The sequence below is a fragment of the Amblyomma maculatum genome, chromosome 8 (assembly GCF_055883805.1).
Source record: "Amblyomma maculatum isolate TAMU_Amacu chromosome 8, ASM5588380v1, whole genome shotgun sequence".
In the NCBI taxonomy this organism is placed as follows: domain Eukaryota; kingdom Metazoa; phylum Arthropoda; class Arachnida; order Ixodida; family Ixodidae; genus Amblyomma; species Amblyomma maculatum.
Genome location: NC_139351.1, coordinates 107770777 through 107794614, shown reverse-complemented (window position 1 = coordinate 107794614; position 23838 = coordinate 107770777). Strand labels below are relative to the sequence as shown.

Genomic DNA, 23838 nt, shown 5'->3' with positions numbered 1-23838 from the left:
AATAAATGCTGTATAAATATATATTTTTAGAGTCTTTTGTGCGAGCAAAGCAAAAATAATTAATAGGAGTACCATCATGGCGCTACACGAGTGCAGCACAACCTCCTCGCCGCGCTTTACCCCGCTACTCCCTCCAGTACTCCTTTTCTTTTTTACCTCCCTCTTTTAGGCTATAGTTTTGTAAGCATACTGTAGTGTTTTAATCGCTGAACGGCCGAGGTTATTAAAAAACCTACCTTCTGTATGCTTCGCGCATTAGGTTCTTCAGTTGTCTCGATCTGGATGCTCCAATCGACCGGCTAATAATTAACTAGGCTATTGAGGCCCTGAAACTAACAGACAGAATAGAGATACCTGTATGTAGAACTCGTAAATCACCTCAGGAGGAATCAATGATTTTGTTGAATTTTATTTAGACTGGTGGTTTTGTAGGATTAGAGCCGCGCCCCGTTTTAAGCACCATGTAGAGTAGCTCTTCGTACATGAGCGCGCCTAATTTAAGAGATACTTTCAAAGGCAAACAAGCGCACTAAATGTATTTGCAGGGAATCTCTTCAGGCGTATACACGGACACGTCGTTTTGCCCTATTTTGCTATTTGCTTATCTTGTTTTGCTACGCTTTTAAATTGTACATAAACTATGCATAATTAAATAACACGACCTTGTATGCCCTCGGATGAAACACAAAATGCTCTTCAATGTGTGAGCGAGAAGGATAGAAACAAGCAAAAAAAATAGATTTTTTTTTTCTGATGACAATTCCTCGTCTAATATGAACTGTTAGAGAGCAATCAATTGAAAAATGAAAAAAGAAGAGGAACAAATTGGCAGTATACGAGGGAACGGATAAACATGAATCGAACCTCCTAGCGGACCAGACGTTTTCAAGCCATTCCGCATCAGGTGCGTAACGCCCGTATCCCGGAAAATATTGTCGTCAGTGTTTGCAGTCGATTTCAAAGCGACGCTCGATGCTCGAAAGCAAACGTTTATCGATGCACCTCTGTTGACGCGGCGCGTTGGCAAACGTATTCGAGCGGGCGAATATGCAAACACAGAACGGCGAAACGGGGCCCGGAATTCGATTCACGGAAAGAGACGCAGGAGCAAGGAGGAGAAAAAAAAAAAAAAACAGCGCGCAGGAACGCGTGGAACGGCGAAGAGGACAGCGACGTCGATATCTCGTGCCCGAGTTGACGCAGGTAAAAAGAAAAAAAAAAGAAAAAAAAAAAAAACAAAGCGCGACTGAAGCTCGTTTGATCTACTCCTTTCGGAACGAGCGCTGTCGTGTATGCTTGAAACGAAGCATTTTCTGGGCTTTGACGTGCGCAGAGACGACGGAGAGTTGCGCACTTCGCGGGTTTAATGCCGTTTGCTGGAGCGCTTCTCGTATAAGCTCACATACGTCGCTGAACCGCTAATTTACTAAAGCAGATACGCATAGAGAAGATTGTTATTTACGTAGTGTGATTTCTAGAGTAAAAATACTTTCGGCAAGTGAAATAAGGTCTCGTTCAACAGTCATTCTTTTAACTCGCTCGCTCGCTCGCTCGCTCACTCACTCACTCACTCACTCACTCACTCACTCACTCACTCACTCACTCACTCACTCACTCACTCACTCACTCACTCACTCACTCACTCACTCACTCACTCACTCACTCACTCACTCGCTCGCTCGCTCGCTCGCTCGCTCGCTCGCTCACTCACTCACTCACTCACTCACTCACTCACTCACTCACTCACTCACTCACTCACTCACTCACTCACTCACTCACTCAATCTTAGCAGCAATACCAAGTAACATACATATATCGTGTAATTGCGACAGTGCAAATACAGTGTGCGCAGACTATATGTATTGAACACGAGCGTGGTCGTTGCACACATGTATAAAAGGCAGAATGAGAGGAAGAAGACGGCTACAGGGTATTAAAAGATAACTTAGCATGGGTTAAGAGGGGCCCTCAATTCCCAAGCCAAGCAAAAGTTTAGACAAAGGACCTAGTCTTCATCTGGTTCATACGTTATATACATGGTGATACTTCTACAAACATCGGCAATCGTCGGTCGATCAGCAGCAGGTGCACTGCGAGATCGTACAAAACGCTTCTCCGGAAGAGCAGCAGCTTGCTAAAGTTGCCTCAAGCCTCCCAATGGAGAGTCACTGAAAGAGTGCATTTAGCTTCGTCTGTAATCTTTCTATATGTCTGCCTTAAAAAGCATCTATCTAATCATCTGACAGGTGGTCTTGGCGCCGAGATGAAGAGCAATTTTATTTATGTTTGCTTCTTCTAGATCGCGATTACACTTTAAGCCGCACTGGGGCACGTGTTTCAGAACCTTACATTGCAACCCTTTGGCCCGACATTATGTCAGCAAAACAGGTGTCTACTACGTGGACGCCTCCGGCCCTCACCACGGGGGATGGTACATGGCCGCTGTAGTTCACAACAGTAAAACGGTTAACGGTCTGACCTTCAGAGCCCACAGTACAACACACGCAGAAGAGGTTGCGATTGCTGTCGCAGCCCCACACTCAGATTCAAAACACATAATTGCAGACTCACGAGGGGTCTGTCGAAACGTCAGAAAAGGCTGGACTCCCTTCCTAGCCTGTCCAACTCAAATTGCATACGGAATATGGACCCCGCACTCCGTTACCTTATATGGGCCCCTGCTCATCAGGGTTTGGCAAGAAATGAGGCAGCAGACGCAGCCGCCCGCGCGCTCTCTCACCGGGCTGTTTTCTCCTCTCCAGCCGATCAGGAATCCGATTTTAACCCAGTCTACACATTCAAAGATATCACGACGTACTATCAAAATTGTCATCGTCTTTATCCCAGCCCATGTAAAGGCCTCAAAAAGGCGGATGAGCGGCTCCTTCTCCGCCTTTTCACCAATGCATTGCTGTGCCCGGCAGCCCTAAAACATTTTGACCTCTCCTTTAGTAGCAGCTGCCCACACTGTGGGGCGGTGTCTTTTGACATCTATCATATGGTGTGGGCCTGCCCCTCCAACCCGGCTATTCCCCCTATCCCCAACCTAACCCGGGAGGACTGGGCGGCGATCCTGCTCGGCTGCGTTACAGGCCCAACAAACCTTAGTCGGGCGCGCCCGGGCGGCGGCAACCGCCACTGGGGTCCCAAACTAGGGACCTCCACCTAGTGCTAGTAAGGACCGGCCCCTTAAGGGCTGATCCAAACATACATCCGGGCCCTTTTATAGCTAATAAATGTTCTTACAATCACCACCTGACACGCGTGCCTTGTATTCCGGGGTTCTTCGGCCTAGCTATTTCTCTCTACGAAATGTCTCTATACGACATCTCTCTACGAAATGAGCTGCAAGGACTAGTATGGATTTCTTCATTTTCTTCGAAAGCGATGACAAACAAAAAAGCTGCAAAAAAGCAGATATAACGCAAGGAAATCCCGTTTCAAAAATGTGCAAATAAAAAGGCGACTATAACCTGATAGATTAAGTTCGCGTTCCAAAATTTCGTTGTAATAAAGAAAGAGTGTTTTTCACCGCATCAACCGCGATCTGCACCGCCTAAGCACCGCAAAGCAGAAGAATTGTTAGCGCAGGTGACCTAGATTTATGACGCCCATAGCGTCAGAGCTTCATACCATACGTCACCAGCCGCTGTGGTCGACTTTCATTAGTCTCAATGCGCTCTTCCATCACCTGTCACCACAGGACCGCAGAGACACTGCGAACGCCCGCGCTGGCTCCGTAACCTCGGTGCCGGTTAGATTTGCGCGGAGAGCCATCCTTTCTTGTTACGGAAGCCGCAGTGACCACCCGACTTCCGGCGCCAATCCGGCGTCCAGCCCGAGGCTCATTTAGTGTCACTCGCAATTTCCTCGTTCTCGGCGTTTATAACCGACGGGCAGCGGCCCGGCGCCCGCGTTTCGACGGCCGCAATTTCATCCGGCACAGCAGGCCGCGCGCGTGGCCGTACGCCATTCTTTCTTATTCTACATCTGCGATCCTGATTTTCTTTCTTTTCTCTTATACTCGAACGTCGCAACTCTTTATCATTTCTCGTTCATCTTTTGTATCGCGTACATACTGTACATACACTTGACTCACCCGCTGTGCCTTTTCCTTTCCGTTTTTGTTACATGGCCGCGCGCGTTCCGGCCGATCCAGCCCCGCTCCATACCCTCCCCCGCCTTGGCATGGCCTGTTATTGATTACACGGTTCTGATGCGCGCAAATTGAGCTCCGTCGCAGAGTCGTTTATTCGCATTAGCCCGATTAATGGCCGTCGCTTAAAATTCCGCCTCGCGACACGGTCCGGCCGGCAAGCAAGCTCGCCTGTACATCCCTCCCCTCCTCCTCCCGCTTCTAGGTTTCTCCCTGTCTTTTTTTTTCTCTCGGCCTTTGTTTTTCTTGCTTTGTCTTGCTTTGTGTCCCTTGGAACGTTCTTCCCTTTATTAACTGGCTCCGCGTTGCGTTCCTCCGCAGAAGAGTTCGACGCAGTGAACGTCATTCCGAAAAAAAATAAATAAATAAATAAGAAACATTGGCTAAACTTGTCCTTTCGAGGCAGCGCGCAGAGTTGAGAAGCTGAACAGCTCGCGGATAGCAGCGCTTACATTAATGCGACAGAATCGACTCGAGGCCACTTTTTTTAGAGAAAGAGCAAAAACTTCGACGATGAGAGTGCGCAATTAATTAGTCGTGTGTTTCTTTCTTAAAAACCCTCTCTTTCTACCGAAAAATCCACTCAAATTCATTATGCCGCGTTCGTGTAAACGCGGCTTATTAGGGGTCTAGTTGACGGTGTTTTGCCCAAAGCAGAATTGGCTTCAATTGACTAGGTGATTGGCAGTAACATGTGCTGACTGGTCAGCATCCAGAAGCCGAGTTTTTGTTAGCCCCTTTTTTGGCGCTGCATTCCTTTTTGCGATGTTTTCGTATTTACTGGTCACGTGAATTCCAAAGTGAGCCATCCTGTTTCAGTTATACGTGCAGTGATTACAACCCCAACAGAAGCATAAAGTGCGAACGCTTTAGTCCACACGTTAGCGTCATTCGTAGGTGATGCGGCACTGTTGTTGAATATATATATATATATATATATATATATATATATATATATATATAGGAAAGTTTGTTTCATTGTCTTAATCAAAATAACTATAAACATATCACCGAAAACCAACCTCCCCGTGTGTCTGCTCTTGTGGCGCCGAGTTGAGGCGCCATATTACTCTTCAAATCTCGTTACCATATCATGATGCGAGCGTAACCCGTTGGCACAAGCCAATTAGGCAGTATATAATTCTTGACTCCCCTAACAACCACGTTAGCCGACAACCACTGCATATCACAACCACCTGCGGGCATTACGAACGATGTTGTTGTTTCATGCAACAAATACTGAGCACTGTAGACGTGATTAGTTAACGCCGTAGTTTGCACAACGCTGCACCCCATTAATGAAGGGCCAAGCGTTAACACACTGCAGTTCTTCAGAAGAGCAGTCCTCTTCGACCGTTCCCGGTTTTTCCGCGTTCCACTTGTCATTGTTCCCGTTCTTCCGCTGCTCGCTGGAACCCAACCCGTCCGCGTATTAATCACAACGAGCGCGTGCGCGCCAGCCCGCTCCACATGACACCAAAAGAAGAAAATGATGAACAGAAACGACGCAACAGACCGGCCAGCAGCGATCGTTTAACGCTAATGACTGCGCACAGTATCGAGCTACCGGAGACGAATCAATTCGAGCGAACTGCCATCCTCAGAACGAGTCGCGTTGCGAGCTGAATTTGTGCGTCTCCTCAGGTTGTATTCTGCCGCGTTGGCACTCGCGATTGGTTGGTTATTTATATACGTGACTGCTCTTCGACCAGCGCGCTAATTCACCCGACGTCTACCATGCCGAACGCGGTCGCTAACCTGCCGGCAGTCGAACCGCTAATAATCGTTAGCAGGCGAACCCAGGCAAGCGCAAATGAGGTTAACAATAATTAAATCATTTCACGCTTGCACTACCAAACGAAGTATGCGTATAAGGAACTGAACGTGACGCCTCGGAGGAGGAGGAGGAGGAGGAGGAGGCGGAGGAGGAGGAGGAGGAGGAGGAGGAGGAGGAGGAGGAGGAGGAGGAGGAGGAGGAGGAGGAGGAGGAGGAGGAAAGGCAGGGAGGTTAACCAGTAAAAGCAACCGGTTTGCTACCCTGCAGTGGGGTAAGGAGATGAGTGGATATAAAAGTTGTGAGAGAGGGATAGTGGAAGTAGAACGGTGAACACAAGCGGTGAGGTCTTCTGCGAAGCGCGGTATAGAAAGAAATCCCTTGGTACTCTGCATTAAACTAGAAAATAAACTACAAAGAAATAAATATGGTTAACTGTTAACCACAAGAATGAATTTTGGGTCTACTGACGCTATACTTTATTTTTTCAAGACAACAGAAACGTTAAGTGAGCACATGCTACTGTTGTCCCTGTTCCGCCCTCCTGTACATAGCACTTTATTCGAAGGTCTTCATGATTCGAGACTGCATGTGCAGCAGGCAGGTCTTTAACTATAGTTTCTGTAATGAGGAAACAATTTAATCAGAATTCGAAGACAGTGTTTGAATCAGATTCGGTTGAAAATACTACAGCGTACGCACGGATATAAAGTACATAAATGAACTCCGCTACAGTATCAATAACACTCACCTCGAAAGAGCGTTACAAACTCTCACGAACTTTACATTTTTCCACACCCTGTAATGCCAATAACGCTTCCTGCGTCTTCTCACAGTTTGCGCTTGGTCGGGCTAGCGACTTTATCATTTTGCTTTCTTTTGTTACGTGGGTATAGCAAAGAGAACTGTATCTTATTTCAGATTCGATTGAACATAATACAGCGTGCGCGCGGATATACAGTGCATAAATAACTTTCACTACAGTATAACATACACCTCGAAAGAGCGTTACAAACTCTCACGAAATTTACATTTTTCAGCACCTTGTAATGCAAATAACGTTTTCTGCGTCCTCTCATCCTGTGCGTTTTGTTTGGACTAGCGACTTTATCATTTTGTTTTCTTTTGATACGTGAGTATAGTGAAGAGAACTGTATCTTATTTGCGATACAATATCGTTCTAGGACAGTAAACAGTCGCAACTCTTCAACTAAACTGAAAACCAAGTCAGTTAACGCTTATTAGGAACGACGTATGCCTGCATCTTGTCACATCTTGAAACCGCTTGTTTGAGCCTGTTAGGGCCGTGAAGCAAGGAAAAAAAAATGTTCGTCCGACAAACGAGAGGGTGTGAAAAAAGAAGGAACGAAACCACGAACAGGAGAAAAAAAAAAAAAAAAGTCAGCTTAGAGGAGAAACACGGAAGGGAAAAGGCGTAAACACAATTCCACAGTCTTGGCGAGAGCCGTCCCAAATTCGTTCGCGAAGCACAGGGAAACCTCTGGACAGCACGATAAGGTAAACAGAAGCGAAATAAAGAATGGGATGAAAGACTGAAAACGTGCTGAATTACCTGTTCCGAAGCAACGGTCTCGGCAGACGCGCTGTCTGAGAACGCAAGATAAAAGCGATGTCCTGTGACGTTCCTCATTATGGAGAGCAGGCGTGCCGGAAAACAAAACCACTTTGCCGTGACTAGTCAGCGTCTCAAGCCTTAACTGACATGTTATTACGTATACAAAAAAGAACAACAATCTATTTAAGTGGGCAGGCCAAGCTGCTGCAATTTGCCGACGAAGAGCTGTGATTCCGCGCATGTTGTTTGTTGTACCGTATCCAGCGAGAGAAAGAATACAAAAAGTTCACGGTACACTGAATTGAAATGATCTCGCCGCCGGTAGTTTCGCACGCAACGCTCGAAGTTATTGTCATTAAACAGGACCTAGAATCTTCAGTATTTTGCAATGCATTGCAACATGCATGCCAAGACATTACGTAATACCGTGTATAAACAAGAAGCTTGGAGGATTCTAAGGTTTGCTATTTTTGCCTCTCTTTCCGCACATTTCTCGTGATAGGTAGCATAACATTGCGCATTTAGAGTTTATGGAAGTTACTGTTCCCTCAATTATGTTGAGGAACAGTTGTCGACATCAGCCATGACTAGACTGTCATAGATAACTCAAAGAGGACTTTACAAAGAACAGAAAAGATTATATACCGTGAGGCATGCACAAAACACACACACACACACACACACACACACACACACACACACACACACACACACACACACACACACACACACACACACACACACACACACACACACACACACACACACACACACACACACACACACACACACACACACACACACACACACACACACACACACACACACACACACACACACAGCAAGGAGTGTTTCTTCGCAGCTAGCCCAAAAAGAAACCATGTGCCCCACAATTTTACGCAAGCGTACACAGTTCACTCAGTCGAAAAGGTATCGCAGCCACCATTGCCATCATCGTTACCATGCCCCTATCGCAAAATAAACTCCAACTTGACTAGCAGACGGATTCTAAATTGGAGGCGGTGACGTCACCATAAACGCTGCAAAAGGAACGATTGCATCCGAATTTCGCGTCACAACTGTGACGGAATCATTCTTTGTGTAGCGTTGACTGTGACGTCATGTCATTTCGCTTACCATTTAGCCTCCATGGGCTAGTCAAGCTGCAGGCTGATTTGCGACAGGGCTTCGAACCGAGGACATATGTACCTCAAATTCAAGGCTTCTCTATCTAAGCGTTGATTGTCACCGAAAAGTGCGACAAATATTTCGCCTTTCTTTCCCCCAAACCAAGTAAAGGCGTTTCTTTCCCAAAGCGAAGCTAGAGCGTCCCCCCTACTGTTTGATGTCGTTTATGATCGGGAAGTATTTTTTACAGATTCCAAATATTAAGCTTCAAGATAAACTGACTTCTTCCGATACCTTCGCGAACTCTATTTTCCGAGCTCTTCCTCTCGCTTGATGCCATTATATACATTCTCTTATAACCGAAATCTACACGTATGATTTTCAGCAAATTACAAAGAATACCATGATAAGTTACTCCTCTATGACCGTCAAATTACAGTCACATAATTGAAGACTCATTTTTCTAGCACAGCTCCGAAGAGATTATACTACCATTAAAAGATACTCGCGTTGATTATAAAAAAAAAAAAAAACGTATATATATTTTGATCCGATACAGGTTACCGACTCTTGATCTGGTTGCTGCCCTCATTTCACGACACCGCTGGCATCCCGCTGTGATAACTCGCTCAAAGCGACATAAGTGGTCTTTCAGGTCCGTGCTGCTCAACTTCAGACAGTTACAGCAGTACTCGCCTGAAGATACGGAGAGAAAATTAAAGGTTCAGATGATCGAGAATAAGGAACATTCAGACAGCCAGCATGCATCCAAGCTTCGGTATCTTCGATACCGCCTGCTAAGCCCGTATATACTAGAGACGTTACGAAGTAACTGGAAAGTGAGTTCAAACAATCTGAAGGTATCCCTTTCTCTGCATCTGTCTGCCCCACCACCACCACAGCCCGCCGTTTCTAAAGCAGCCAGTCTACCGCTTTTTTTTTTTTTTCGTTGTTTTATGTTCGTTTCTGAGATATCTTAACATGCTGGCAATGCTCCTTGGCTGCCTCTTCTTCTCCTCTCGTATTTCACATCTGAGATGTTGGAGCCAGAAATGAATTAACAATGCATCGAGAGCAAAAGGAGAGAGCAGTATCTTTTGCACCGGAATCAACTTCAAACGGTATCAGGGGCTATATATTCCGCGGCGGTTCATTCACCGGCTGATTCTTTTGAACTCTTATCGCCGGTACAGCCCTCGTCGAGGACGTCGTGGTTGAGGGGTGTCAGTAGACAGCCATGCTGATAGCCGGCTCCAGTATCAAAGGCAGCGCTGACCATCGGAAAAGAAACAAAGACATGAATCCGGCACCACAGCGTTACTAAATACGCGCCAGGTGAAAGCGTATGCATTCCTGCGGCCATGAGAGACGCGACGCGACGTCTCACCGGTTGCGAAACGAGCGCGTGTCGCCGCGAGGGCTTCAGTAGGGGCAACGCACTTGCGTGCGTGCAATGTACACGTTTGCCGCGTCTTAAAAGATCGAGGATCTCGCTGGGCCAGTCTGGACCGGCGCGGTACTTAGGAAGAGACACAGGGGGAAGAAAAAGAAGGCGTTTCCCCTTTCACTTTCACTGCGCTTCTCTGCTGGCAGTTCCGAGGCCAGCGCCCGTACAGGACCCGCACAGGTCGTCGGCAAGCTTCTGGTTTCAAGGACGGCATTCAGGTGATCAGCTTGCTGCTCGTCTGGCTAGTCAGTCGAACGTTAATGATGGGGAGACCTCTTCTTCGCGTGCTTTGACCGGACTCGCCGGATGTTGCCATGGCTACGAGCTTGTAGAGAAGCAGATGATATTCAAACGACGGGGCTGGCAAGAACATTAAAAACGCCAGGCCTGGAGATCAAGGTCTCAGTAATAAATATCAGTGCATTTTGTGACGGTTAATTAAAAGCAAATTCGTACTTGCGATGCCGGATGAAAGGCGATGTGGTTAGTTATTTTCGAACGTTCTGCCCAAAATATTTGCGCCCACTAGTCGCGCAGTCATCTGTAATAATACATTGTCGCTGGATAAAACGTCGAAACTTAGAATCCGTTAGCTAGGGTGACCGTTTAGGTAATATTAGTAGTCACAACAAGTATATTATGGAAGTCCTTTTTTTTTTTTTTGGCAGATAAAAAAACGAGCTCTGACTTACCAGACTTTTTAAGTCGATAGACTTCGGCAGCCGACGAAACGGCAGCACCTGGAAGAAGAAAAAAAGCATAAATAAATATCACAAGCTATAAGTGCCCCTACTGCACATGTTTTTATGCAGACGGTCATATAAGTTAATAATTACCTAGCAAGAACACAGCTGCAGCCTTACACGTACTCAAAGCATATATATATACGCATCAATTTTGGCCAGTTGACACCTGCAGTCGCTTAACTATTAGTGTAAACAAGCTGAAAAAAGTGAGGGCAACACATTTCTTCTTTTTTTTTTTTTTGCCAGGGAGTAATTAAACGCTACCAGACAAATTCCGCATAACCAGCCAAGTTCAGCGATATCAGATAAGGTCACTGGACAGTCTCTGCTCCTGAGATTTACACCCCTTGATTTGGGGAGCTAAATTAAAGAAAATTGCCAAAAACAGTTACTGAAAGCATGGCGTCTCTTAAGACTACCCAAAAAATATGCACACTGACCGGAAGTCATACATCTAGCTCTTTTAGGGCGTTCCTAACGCTCACCGGTTACGCCACCAATGTTGGTTAGGTGACCCCATGCACAATCACTCGCAGACCGAAAGAATTAACAGCATAACCCGAACTTCCACAAATTATATGGCGCAATAAATATCACGCTTGTTATAGATAAAACGTAACAAAGCAAAAATATAATATGCAACGTCGTCTATCGCACGTATGCGGAAACTCTCGTTAAGACACTCTGGGGAGAGGGGCCGGCTCCAGGGTTGCTCCTGGCGGTCAATCATCCCCTAAAGCCGTAGCGACCACGTAAACTCTTTTAATATGCAAGCGTTAATGCTTTCTTGTGTATAAGAGCCAACAGCACCGCTTCCAGCGTGTGTATGTTCAGGAGAGAAGCCGCGATCGTTTCAATTAGCGACGAATAGAACGGCGCGGTCCGGCTTCTGGAGGCAACCGGTTTTCGCGCGAATACAAAAAAAAAAAAAAAAAAAAAAAAGTACCATGAGCGCACGAAAGGCGAGCGTGTATATTGAAGAAGCTGCCGGCGCTTTCCGAGCCTGCAAAGTAATAACCACCGGGTAGCGCCATAAAAGGGGTTTTATATGCAGCGGGCTGGCACGAGACTAAAATGCACGCCAACAACGTCCTGTAATTTCCTCACGGAGGGGGATAGTGCCGGAAAGATGGCAGCCAAGCGGTGTACTTTGAGCTGAACAAAGCACGCGGGAAGCGTTGGGCTGTAGTGTCTTTAAAAGTGCCAGCCAATCACCTTTTTTTCTTTTTTTTTTTCACCCGGCCGTGTACGACTAAACGGGGCAAAGCGAGGTAGCCGCTACAAGAGCGGAACCTGACTCGCGTGGCAGGCGCATGCGCGTTCCAATCAAAAAGAAAAAAAGAGAGACCCAATTTGCCGCATCGGCAGAAGAAACCATACACTCGCCAAATACGTTTTTTCTTGAAGTATTTGGCGATGCGAGTGCACGGTTTTTTCTGCCACTATGTTTGCCCCTCACCAGACAGGTTTCTGCCGAACCCTTGACTATATTTGCCGCATCATTTTAGGGTGCTGCTGTTGTATGATAATAGCTACGAGTGTTATATCGGCCTCTGTTACGACCGTGCATTATCCGCACTTGCGCGCTCTATTGTTCGCCTGTGGGCATGGATAAGTGTTGTGGATATGTGGTGATGGTCCAATGGCTCTAAGTGAGCCTGTTTCCAGGAATCCTGTTTTGTAAGCCTGTTTTGCTTTGTGGACACCCTGCAAATGCCAAATTGACCCTGTCAAGAGAACGTCTGGAAAAACACAAAGAAACGTCCCCCTGCGGGAAATGCAGGAAGTGCTTTCTTTCTTTTGTTCACCCTTCCAGTCGAGAAGCCCTATCGTCCAGTGAGGAATGCCTCCTATCCAAAGGAGACGACAGAGTGACATGTCCGCTGACGTGCAGGACAAGAAAGGAGCATGACGCATACAGCCATTAAGTGATTTCCCAGGAATGCAGGAAAGATTTGCAATTGTCGAAAACGGACAATGCTGGGAGCGTATGCGGCGCCCACGTGCACTTGGGTTTCTGAGAAGTAAATCCACTTGCCGGAACCAGCTGCCTATCGATTCTTGGCTGAAGAATAGAAATGTACCTCCTCGCCGTTCCCAAGCTTTTCCCGCCAACAAGTGACCAGGCTCAACGAAACAATGCCGGGCCAGTCAGTGCTTCAGACCATCAGTGCAGTGATGTGTTCGATTGGATGCCGGTATCTGAGGGGCGTGCCCTGGATTTGGTTGGTCAGCATCTTCAGAGAGGGGCTGGACATAGGGGGTTTTAAGGACGCTGCAGAGCACGAAATGTCGCTCTGGGCCCTGGGTAAACGGCTCATCCAGTCGCTTCTCGCTATGAACTCTTAACGCTTGCCATTTTGCTGATGTACCCTTCTTTTTCGTGTAAATATTGTAAATAAGTTTTCTCAAAGTGCCATTAAACCTGCTTGTACATATTTCACCAACTTCGAAGATTCAATCCTACTTCAACCCCGAGTCTCTGCACGCTACCAAGTGAAGGCCGGGTCGACATAGCCCCAGCGTCACGACAACTGGTGTCCAGCGTTGGGATCTGAATCTACAAGCCACAACATCTGATGACTGGAGGTGGGATCTGGATCTACAAGCCACAACATCTGGTGATCGGAGGTGGCATCTCAAGCAACAAGCAGGCGCAACAATCGGCCAACAAGAGAGCAGCTCGGAACATCGATCGCATGTGTGGGTGAGTGCTTGGCTTTTCTTCTGATGCGGACCAGGTTCTAGAACAGGGTTAGATTTTAGAACTGGTAAAAAGTGTTGAAACGCCTTTAGGTTTGGTAGTTTGCACTGTTGTTTTGGAAGTAGCCGACACTCGGAGCGATCATGGACCTACAAAAGCTGCAGAAACCGGAACTGTTGCAATTGTGTGAGAAATTGAAATTGAAAGAGAAGCAGAAAGGCTGGAGCTAGAAATTGAGCTCCGGAAATTAGAAGTAGAGTTGAGCAAGAGGTCGGGCAATTGTCCCCAGCTAGCGGTACCTCTTCTCAACAAGGAGGCAGATTTCAAGATGTCAAAGTACATACAGCCATATGTGATATCAGGGGATATCGGTCTGTATCTAGCTAACTTTGAGCGAACCTGCGTAAAACTGTCTTTCCAGCGAGACACGTGGTCTCAGAGATTATTGACGGTTCTGCCCTGCGAGGCAGCGGAGGTTGTCGCGCGGCTTAGCAAGGAGGACGCGGACAACTACGAGAAGGTCAAGGCTTGCCTTCTGAAAAAGTATAGGCTTAGCGCCGAGGCGTTCAGACAACGTTTTCGGAAAGCTAGTAAGACCAGGGACGAGAGTTACCCTGAATTCCTGTACAATTTAAGAGTCAATTTGGGCGAGTGGCTAAAGAGCACTGATTCCTACAGTGATAGGGACGCTGTAATCGAGCGAATTCTTTTGGAGCAGTTTTATAACTGCCTCCCAGAAAAAGAAAGAAATTGGTTACAGGACCGAGGCGACATTAAGTCGGCAACTGAAGCTGCCGAACTCATTGAGGAGTACGCTTCGCGCCGACAATTCAGCAACCCAGCAGTGGATAGGCCCCGCAATCCCAAGTTCAGTGCGAATAACCGTCAGAAAAGGCACTTTGCTAGATTTGCAAACGAAGAAAGGAAGGCTTCTTCAGGCAAACGCCCTAGAAAGGACGGCAGTGAGAAAAGTGGCGAAGTGACCAACGCGCAGAACACAAAGAATAAGCTTGAGGCTAGGAAGCCGCTCACATGCTTTAGGTGTAATGAGCGGGGTCACATTGCCGTCAACTGCCGGAAAGAAAAGTTTGCTTTCTCGTATGTCAGTGACTGCGATGAAAATATGCAGCTTTTAGAACCCTACCTGCATGACCTAGTAGTCAACGGGAAGCCTTGCAAGGTACTGCGCGATTCGGCCGCAACGATGGATGTTGTCCATCCGGCGTATGTATCGCCTTCCGACTATACAGGACAGTGTGCATGGATCCGACAGGTAGTTGAGGAACAGAGTGTGTGCTTGCCGATCGCGAACGTGGTCATCGAGGGCCCTTTCGGCGAATTAACAACCGAGGCTGCCGTTTCAGGAAAGCTTCCTAAGTGCTATCCGTATTTGTTCTCCAACAAATCGGACATGCTGCTGCGAAAGAGGGGCATCCTTTTCGGAGACAGAGTTGTGCAAGCCTTAACACGTTCAAAGGCGCGAGAACTAGCTACACTGCTCATTCCAGAAAAATCCACAGCGGAGGAAACGGCAGTTAAAACAGTGGTAAATGCGGAAGATAGCAGGTCAGAAAGCTTTGAGAGCGAGGCATCTCAGATATGTCAACTTGAAAGTGAGCTTGATGAGACGCGGAATGAGGACGTTCTTGAGAGTAACCTCTTGCCGCCAGTGTCTAGTAATCTCACGAGACTTCTAAGTGGAACCCGAGAGGACTTAGCTATGGAGCAAGCCAATGATCCCAAGAATAAGCTCGAAGTACAGTGGGAAGGACCTGCTAAAGTCGTTGCAGAGCTTTCTGACACTAACTACGCAGTGAAAATCCCCGATAGGCGTAAAGCAGTGCGCATTTATCATTGCAATCTTATGAAGCCTTATGAGCAGAGGGAAACCATGGTAAATCTAACGTTAAACCTTCCTGAGGAGATTGGGGATAACTTGATTTGCCTCAGCGGAAAGGGAAGCAACGCTCAGGAGCTTCTCAAAAAGACGGAGCAGAGAGGAGAACTAAAGAAATCGCAGCTGTCCGATCAGGGCGAAATAATAACAGAGTTTGAGGCCTGCTTCGTGGACGGGCCAGGCAGGACTGATTTGACTGAGCACGATATTGAGCTGACTTCAGACGTGCCAGTGCGATCAAGGTGCTACCGATTCTCTCCAAGGCAAAGAGAAATTCTGGATAGGGAAGTAACTAGCATGCTGGAATTGGGAGTAATAAAACCCTCGGAAAGCGATTATGCTTCGCCTATGATCTTAGTAGAAGCTCCAGGTAAAGACCCTAGGCCTGTGGTAGACTACCGAAAGCTAAATTCTCTCACCAGGGATCAAGTGTATCCTATTCCGAATATTGAGGAGAGAGTAGAACAGGTCAGTAGAGCGGCATATGTGACTACGCTGGACCTTACTCGAGGATACTGGCAAGTACCGCTCACTGAACGCGCCAGCAGATACGCGGCTTTCGTCACTCCGACGGGCAGCTACCAGCCAACAATGATGAGTTTCGGGCTCAAAAATGCTCCATTTTGTTTTTCCCGACTCATGGATAGGGTTTTAAAGGGGTGTGAAACATTCGCGGTGCCTTATTTAGACGACATTGCGGTTTTTTCCGACTCATGGGCGGACCATATGGTACATCTAAGAGCTGTACTGAGCCTTTTGCGTCAAGCTGGACTAACCGTAAAGGCCGAGAAATGTTGCCTGGCAAGGGCGACCGTGGACTACTTGGGTCACAATGTAGGTCAGGGTTTCAGGAAACCCAGCGAGATTAAGATTTCTGCGGTAGCAGACTATCCGCGGCCGAGCACGAAGACGGAAATTCGAGCATTCCTAGGTCTGACTGGGTACTACAATCACTACATCCCTAACTATTCAGCTTTGGCCAGCCCTCTGACCGACGCTCTCCGCAAGACAGAACCGACAAATGTAGTCTGGGACGAACAAAAGGAAGCCTCCTTCGTAAACCTGAAGGCTGTGCTGATTAGCCGTCCGGTATTGCGAGCTCCAGACTATGACCGAGAATTCACGGTCCAGTGTGATGCCAGTGATCGAGGGTTAGGTGCTGTTCTCTCCCAAAGAGATGACGACGGTAATGAGCACCCCGTGCTCTACCTGAGCAGAAAACTGAGTTCTAGAGAGAGGGCTTATTGCGCGTCAGAGAAAGAGTGCGCTTGCATTGTATGGGCCATTCAAAAATTGCAGTGCTATCTTGGAGGGGCCAAATTCACCGTAGAGACGGACCATTGTCCCCTGGCTTGGCTGCAAACTGCGACATCGAAGAACAGTCGCCTTCTTAGGTGGAGCTTGATTTTACAGCAGTACAATTTTGAAATAAGATACAAAAAGGGGAAGTTAAATGGGAATGCGGACGCGCTTAGCCGCTGTTTCTAAGCAGTCCGAGATGTTCCTCACCATGTATCCAAATTGATAATCAGGTTTTATTTTTTTTCTCATGCGCTTGTATATGTGTGACTATGTAAAGCAGCACGTTTGGTTTTCTAGGAATACGTGGGTCCTGAACGTCTTGAGAGTGGGCTTTTCTCGAACAACAATGGCAGTTTTCTTTTAACCTGGTCTCTTCAGACGGGGGCCGAGTGCTTGTTTAGACATGTGGTTGAGTTTCAGAGACAGCTCAAGCAATTTGGCCTACAACAATCAAGACAACGCGACAAGCAACAGCGAGCTTCAAGCGTTCACGTGCAGGCCATTAAGTCGTCTCTTCATGCAGCAGCTGCGACTGCTGCCCTCCCAGACTCTTCTGGCGGGGGAGGAGGCTGTTACGACCGTGCATTATCCGCACTTGCGCGCTCTATTGTTCGCCTGTGGGCATGGATAAGTGTTGTGGATATGTGGTGATGGTCCAATGGCTCTAAGTGAGCCTGTTTCCAGGAATCCTGTTTTGTAAGCCTGTTTTGCTTTGTGGACACCCTGCAAATGCCAAATTGACCCTGTCAAGAGAACGTCTGGAAAAACACAAAGAAACGTCCCCCTGCGGGAAATGCAGGAAGTGCTTTCTTTCTTTTGTTCACCCTTCCAGTCGAGAAGCCCTATCGTCCAGTGAGGAATGCCTCCTATCCAAAGGAGACGACAGAGTGACATGTCCGCTGACGTGCAGGACAAGAAAGGAGCATGACGCATACAGCCATTAAGTGATTTCCCAGGAATGCAGGAAAGATTTGCAATTGTCGAAAACGGACAATGCTGGGAGCGTATGCGGCGCCCACGTGCACTTGGGTTTCTGAGAAGTAAATCCACTTGCCGGAACCAGCTGCCTATCGATTCTTGGCTGAAGAATAGAAATGTACCTCCTCGCCGTTCCCAAGCTTTTCCCGCCAACAAGTGACCAGGCTCAACGAAACAATGCCGGGCCAGTCAGTGCTTCAGACCATCAGTGCAGTGATGTGTTCGATTGGATGCCGGTATCTGAGGGGCGTGCCCTGGATTTGGTTGGTCAGCATCTTCAGAGAGGGGCTGGACATAGGGGGTTTTAAGGACGCTGCAGAGCACGAAATGTCGCTCTGGGCCCTGGGTAAACGGCTCATCCAGTCGCTTCTCGCTATGAACTCTTAACGCTTGCCATTTTGCTGATGTACCCTTCTTTTTCGTGTAAATATTGTAAATAAGTTTTCTCAAAGCGCCATTAAACCTGCTTGTACATATTTCACCAACTTCGAAGATTCAATCCTACTTCAACCCCGAGTCTCTGCACGCTACCAAGTGAAGGCCGGGTCGACATAGCCCCAGCGTCACGACACCTCCTTAGAAGAAGTAGTGGGGAAGAGATATCTTGATAGGGAAATAGGGCATAAGCTCCGCGTGATCGTTTATAGAGCTATAAGGTTGGCCACGGAGCGTTCTTTGGCCTCCGATATTGCGCACCAATAAGCTGCATGAAATCAATGAGTCGCTCGAGTTGAGCATCTGGCGCTATCTCTTTGTCGAAGATTGTGAGGTGTAGATTGTATACGCACGTGAAATAAAAGAGATAACACGGTTGTAGAAAGGTATTTATGAATGTCGGGAAAACCTCGCTCTTTATCCGGCAAAAATGAGAGACAAAAAGACATATACGCAGCAAAATCACCCTCCCCCGCCCCCCACCCCGCTTCCCAAAAAAGCAAAAAACCCCAGTGACGACTGAGTCTCTTATTACGTCATTAAACGAAGACAGTGATTTACTCTCGCCAAGTTTTAAATGCAGTGAAAGTGCTGGAAAAATGTGTAATCAGCCTGTAATAAAAAACGAACTGGAGAAATGAAAAGAGCTAGCAAAATTATCCCCTATAGCAAAGATGAAATACAAACGGGCTTTGTTAACGCTACCACGTATTCGATATTTGGGCTTTATATCTGCTCTCTTTCGTCTAGGATATGCTTGTTTAGATGTATCCGTTTCAGTCGTTTTCACATTTCTTTTGAGGAGAGTACGTACAATGGGCGTCCAAATTAAGCCCAATTTCTAATTGACGAAGAACATTAAATAGTCGAGCACCCTGACAGAGCAGCCAACAAATGACCAGACAGCGCTCCTGCGCGCGCATTGTCGACCTGCGTTTCTGTTCTTGGACTGTGGGTGCAATGTTACGTAACTGACTGCTAGATATGGTGCAAGGAAGAGATTCGTTTTAACGCAAACGCTTTAGGATCACCGCCGAGTTGGACAGCCTAGAATTGTCTGTAAGCAAAATTCCTGTTCGTTTCCAGCGTGCAGCCACGGACAAATGTTTGCGGAATGCTAGCTCGCAAAAGAAACAAAACATTTTTTCTTTCTTTTTTCTTTTTTTGCGCGATGCGTCAAATGTAGACAACCAGAAGTAGTGAAGCTTGAAGAGTAAAATGCGTGCTTCGCCTCCTGATGTTAATACGAGCTGACTGACTCACGAGGAGGTGGAGAAATATATTTCCCCATGGATCCGCACTCCGCAGGATTTTGTCCAAGAGCGTATATAACATGAATAAGATGTTTCCGGAGGCATGCACTACTGCTGATACTCTCATCCTCAATTCAGAATTCCAGCCACTAATCACTACTGGCTTGGAAAGCGTGAAGCGCGTTGTTAGTAAACAGATACCTCGCATAAAAGCAGCTGCATTTATTTCTAACATTAGAACATGTCGATATGTTCACTAATTCCATACCCTGATACTCTAACCGGAAACCAAAACTCCAGAATGATTTGTACTCGTAAAACTCGATGTCTGCTCTCCCAGAGATTACTACCACCCATGTGAGAACGACACATTGCCGATTTGCCTACCATTCAGTTTGTTCGTCAGTGTTTGCTCAAACCAAGATCAAGGACGTTATTGTGTTGACACTGCCGAATGTAGCAGTAAATGCACCAGCACATCCGTCCAGTGCAGTGTATAAGACCGACCCCAGCACTGCAATATAGTACAGTCAACACGCAGTTGAGGCGAGACGACACGCGTGCGAAGGCGCCCAGCCGGGACTGAATGATGGATGGCAACGCGTGCATTCACCCTGTCGAGGCCGCAAGGAAAACAGGGCGAGTCACGGCGTTGTTCCCCCGAGAAACGATTGAGTGGACAAAGGGCGCTGCAGGTTGCCCTCGGATTGATCGGTCCGTCAATGCCAGGTCAGGCACAGCCACACCTGCTTTGGTACCGCTGATAATAGCGAAAGACAAAGTAACACAGGCCCGTAATTGCTTCTGAATTGCGTTGCATCTACATTGTGAGCTCATTTTGCATACGCTGGAGCACGCTTTAGGGCTAAGGCTCCAATCTTAGTTTGCGTCTAATCACTTCTCAATATAGACCCGCAATCTCATGCCACTTGTCTTATCTTCAGATCATCATCCTTTATTTCTTTCGCCTTCAGTTCTTGTCTGTTTTTCAAGCAGGCCGCCCGGAATCGGACAAAGCAACTTGGAGTGCAAACGCCTCACGTATATGTCTCCGCTCTTCATGCATCGCTTCCAGTGAGTATAATCAAGCCTCTCACGCACACTCCCCCCTCTCTCTTCTCTCTTATAAAGATATACTTGCGGTGCATCTGCATTTTACCCACCTCGACTCGCCCCCCCCCCCCCCTCCCCCCCCCCTTGCACTTTCTTCGAGCAATGCCAGCGTCATCGCGTGCCTCTCTTGAAAGCCTCTTGCGGTGCAGCCAAGGCGACAATGAGCCGACCCAAGCTGCCTAATTATCGCAGCTCCCGTTCAAGAAGCGAGAGTGCCTGCCTTGCAGTCCTGAATGCGCGACTAGCGAGGAGAAGGGGGAAGGGGGCGTTCTCGGGTGTGAAAGGCTCCGTCCTCCGTTTTTTTTTCTTTTATTTTTTTTTTTTCTGTAGCTACGTTTGTTTCCCCTTGCACTGCCAAAGAAGTTTTCGCGCTTGAAGCGGAGGGGTCATGTTTTTTAAGAGGGCCGGAGTAACGAACTGGACCGGTTCTTTGAATGCTCGCGCCGCGCGGTGTCGCAAGCCAGCCGAGAGAGAGAGAGAGACTGTTTGCAGCGCAGTTTCGACGAAGAAAGTACGGGGGCCTCCGTAATGGATGGGCCGTCTATTCAAAGAGCGGCAGTGAAGCTTATACGCGAGCGGAGGAAGCGAGCGCCATTTAACTCGCTCTCGACGGCGTCGAGCGTGTCTCTGAAACGCCAGGGGTCGCGTGCGCGCGCCGGACACACCGGCCAGTGTGATGTAGCCTGCACATGCTGGTCCGCAACAGAGGATGTGACGCTCTCGCGAGTTTGCAGGGTCCGACATTCCGGTTGCAATGTTACGGGCGAGATATTCGGTTACAATACCCATGGTAAGGACGCGTTCATAATGTAAGCAACGGAGATTGCGTAGATCGAAACGGAAAACTCCCAAGAAGGATGAAAATGACCCGGTTGAGAATGTATAGAGGGGTGTTTGCAGTGACTAAGAGGAACTCAGTATGAATAACAACACAATGGGAAGGGAATGGTTGAGGTCGCCGGCATAGGAGCAAAGCTGTAGAGGTTGTGTTCCGTTGGTTTGCTTATGTGACCAGAAGCGGTAAAAAACATGTCGGAAAAAAATAAGTAGTTGTTACAGATAGAGATCAAATCAAGAGGGTTTGGTGATGGCCGAGAGGCGTTGTGGAGAGCTGTTGAAAATAAAACTTCGGCAGGAGTAGGGCACAATTGATACTACAAGGAACAGGATATTCAATAATCACATTTTTTCACAACATGCTACGTAAAGCAGAGACAATCCTACTGCCTCCTTCTGGCGTGCACTTACTACATAACGATGCCATGCCGCACCTGACGCTTCTTACAGTGTCACTGTCCAATTTGGCAGTGTAGACTCTCTAATGGACTAGTTTAAGCCCACACTTGACTAGTAAAGTGGTGCAGAGACAATTGATTAGAAAGGTTAAGTAGGATAATATCTACATTTCTACGTCCATTTGATTTCGCCTGCAGTAATGGCACGTACGTCGCAACTAGCTTCTAGACAGCTGTGTCCTGATGTTTTGTATAATTGCCATTCTACATGAGACTTCGCCGAATCATTTGCTTCTGCTTCGTTTTAAACCTTGTCGTTCCAAGACCTTCAGTGTTCGGCGACAATTCCTTCAGCCCAACTTCCTTTCCTGCGCCACCTAGCTCCAGTTCGCATTTCCCATGAGCGGTTGAAGTTCTCGTGGCTTCTTGTGGCGCGGTCAAGATATTAGCCTCGTGTGTGCACTATGAACCAGCACTGTCAGCACTTCCGCGCATGCGAAAATCCCACCAAAAGCATGTATCTTTATAATTCGAGTTAGGCATCCATAACTCCAGTGCCCCATTTGCAGACAACCATTGAAACAATGAAACACACAAACACCATACGTTTATAGAAACAAAAGATTCAACGGGAGACTACTTCAGCATATTCAATGCTACAGTCATGTTGTCAGCGCACGCTGTCTTGTTGAGAACAGTTTTTAGTTATGAAGTAGAGCGAATTGAGCGAGTTGGTAACGATCCATCGCATCGAACACATGCGACAAAACACGAGAAAAAATAAAGGATGACACAAGGACAACCCCTTACTCTCAACTAACTTTGTTCGCCATGGTCTATACTCATGAATATAAGCCTATATCGAATGCATCAAAGGTGTCGTGCATCACTTCGACCTTTCCTGCGGCGCCAACTACATATGACAGACAGGACGATGTCTCAAGAGCACAGTAACAATGTCAGTAAAAAATATAGAAACTCTCTCACGTGCAAGTGGGGCTCGCCATGGTTCAGAACTACACGAGTATTGTATCGGCACTGCGATAAGACAACACGAGAGATGTTTGCATATTCTCACATTACAAAAAAGACCCTGGCCTGCTGCTTCGCATAGGGGAAGAGGGGAAAGAGAAATAAAGGACCTCACCGCCTTTCCTCTCGTGAAATACCTTTCTCTCTCTTTTTTTACATCACAAAATATCGGGACATGTCTATCAGTAAACCCAACATTTTTCTAGACGACATTTAGGTTGCATATCTAAATACAAGATGACAAAACAATTTTTACTTATAATATGTGCTGTATATTTTCTTTTGCGTGTTTAAAAACCTTTCTTTCATTTCCCGTGATTCATTTCGCTCATGCGTATAAGTGTAATATACCATGGCAAATAAAGTTAATTGAGAGTCAGCACGCATCCCTTTGTAGCCCTTTCTTCTCTCCGCGTGTTTTGTCTCGCTGTTCGATGCAATAGTTCATTATGAGGCCCGCGTATACAAAGAATCCCCTCAAACAAGTAATAAGCCTGTAGTAGGTATCTTCAAGAACTGCACCAAAGAGAGCAAAGAGTTATTCGTCTCTATCTTCACCAGGTGCGATGATTTCAGCAGAAAGAAAAGTGGAAAAAATCTTGGGTGGGGCTTAGCTTTAGTTAAGCCCGGTAGGCTGCGAAAGCAATAATAGCATGGCTACACTATAGTTCAGCTCGTCGTATAGCCAGTTGTGGTGTATACATGTTGACCGTACGATTAACACAGGACACACATTTGAGTTTAGTATTGTTTAGCTTTATTGTTTATATACCTATGAAGACACTTCGGTGATCACTGAAGTAGTGAGACTGTCTCCACACGAGTAATCACAAAGCCGTCAGACTGTAGAGGGGGACCTGCTGGTCTTTAAGGCTCGCTCGACACGTTCTACACACCACAGCACTTCTCATTGTCTCCTCGTCCCATTCTGGATAAGCTAGGCGAAGAGTAGGATACATGAGCTCGCTTACCGGAGTAAAGCAGTCTTTATGCCATAGGCGATCACACACCGCGAGCACACACTTCCGAAGGGGTTATTCGTGAATCGTCTATGAAATTCAC

The 23838-nt window shown here is 47.1% G+C and overlaps 1 protein-coding gene across 3 annotated transcripts in view; it reads right to left on the bottom strand.

Annotated features, from left to right (window-relative positions):
- Nucleotides 1-23838, bottom strand: part of LOC146182143 (uncharacterized) — a 269793-nt gene that overhangs the window by 154202 nt on the left and 91753 nt on the right. For 2 of the 3 annotated variants that reach the window (XM_084577157.1, XM_084577160.1), the window contains exon 3: nt 10774-10821. The gene's annotated coding sequence lies outside the window, so the exon portion shown is untranslated. Of the gene's footprint in view, nt 1-9792; nt 9912-10773; nt 10822-23838 lie in introns of those variants that run through there. The other variant, XM_084577159.1, reaches the window with a different exon arrangement.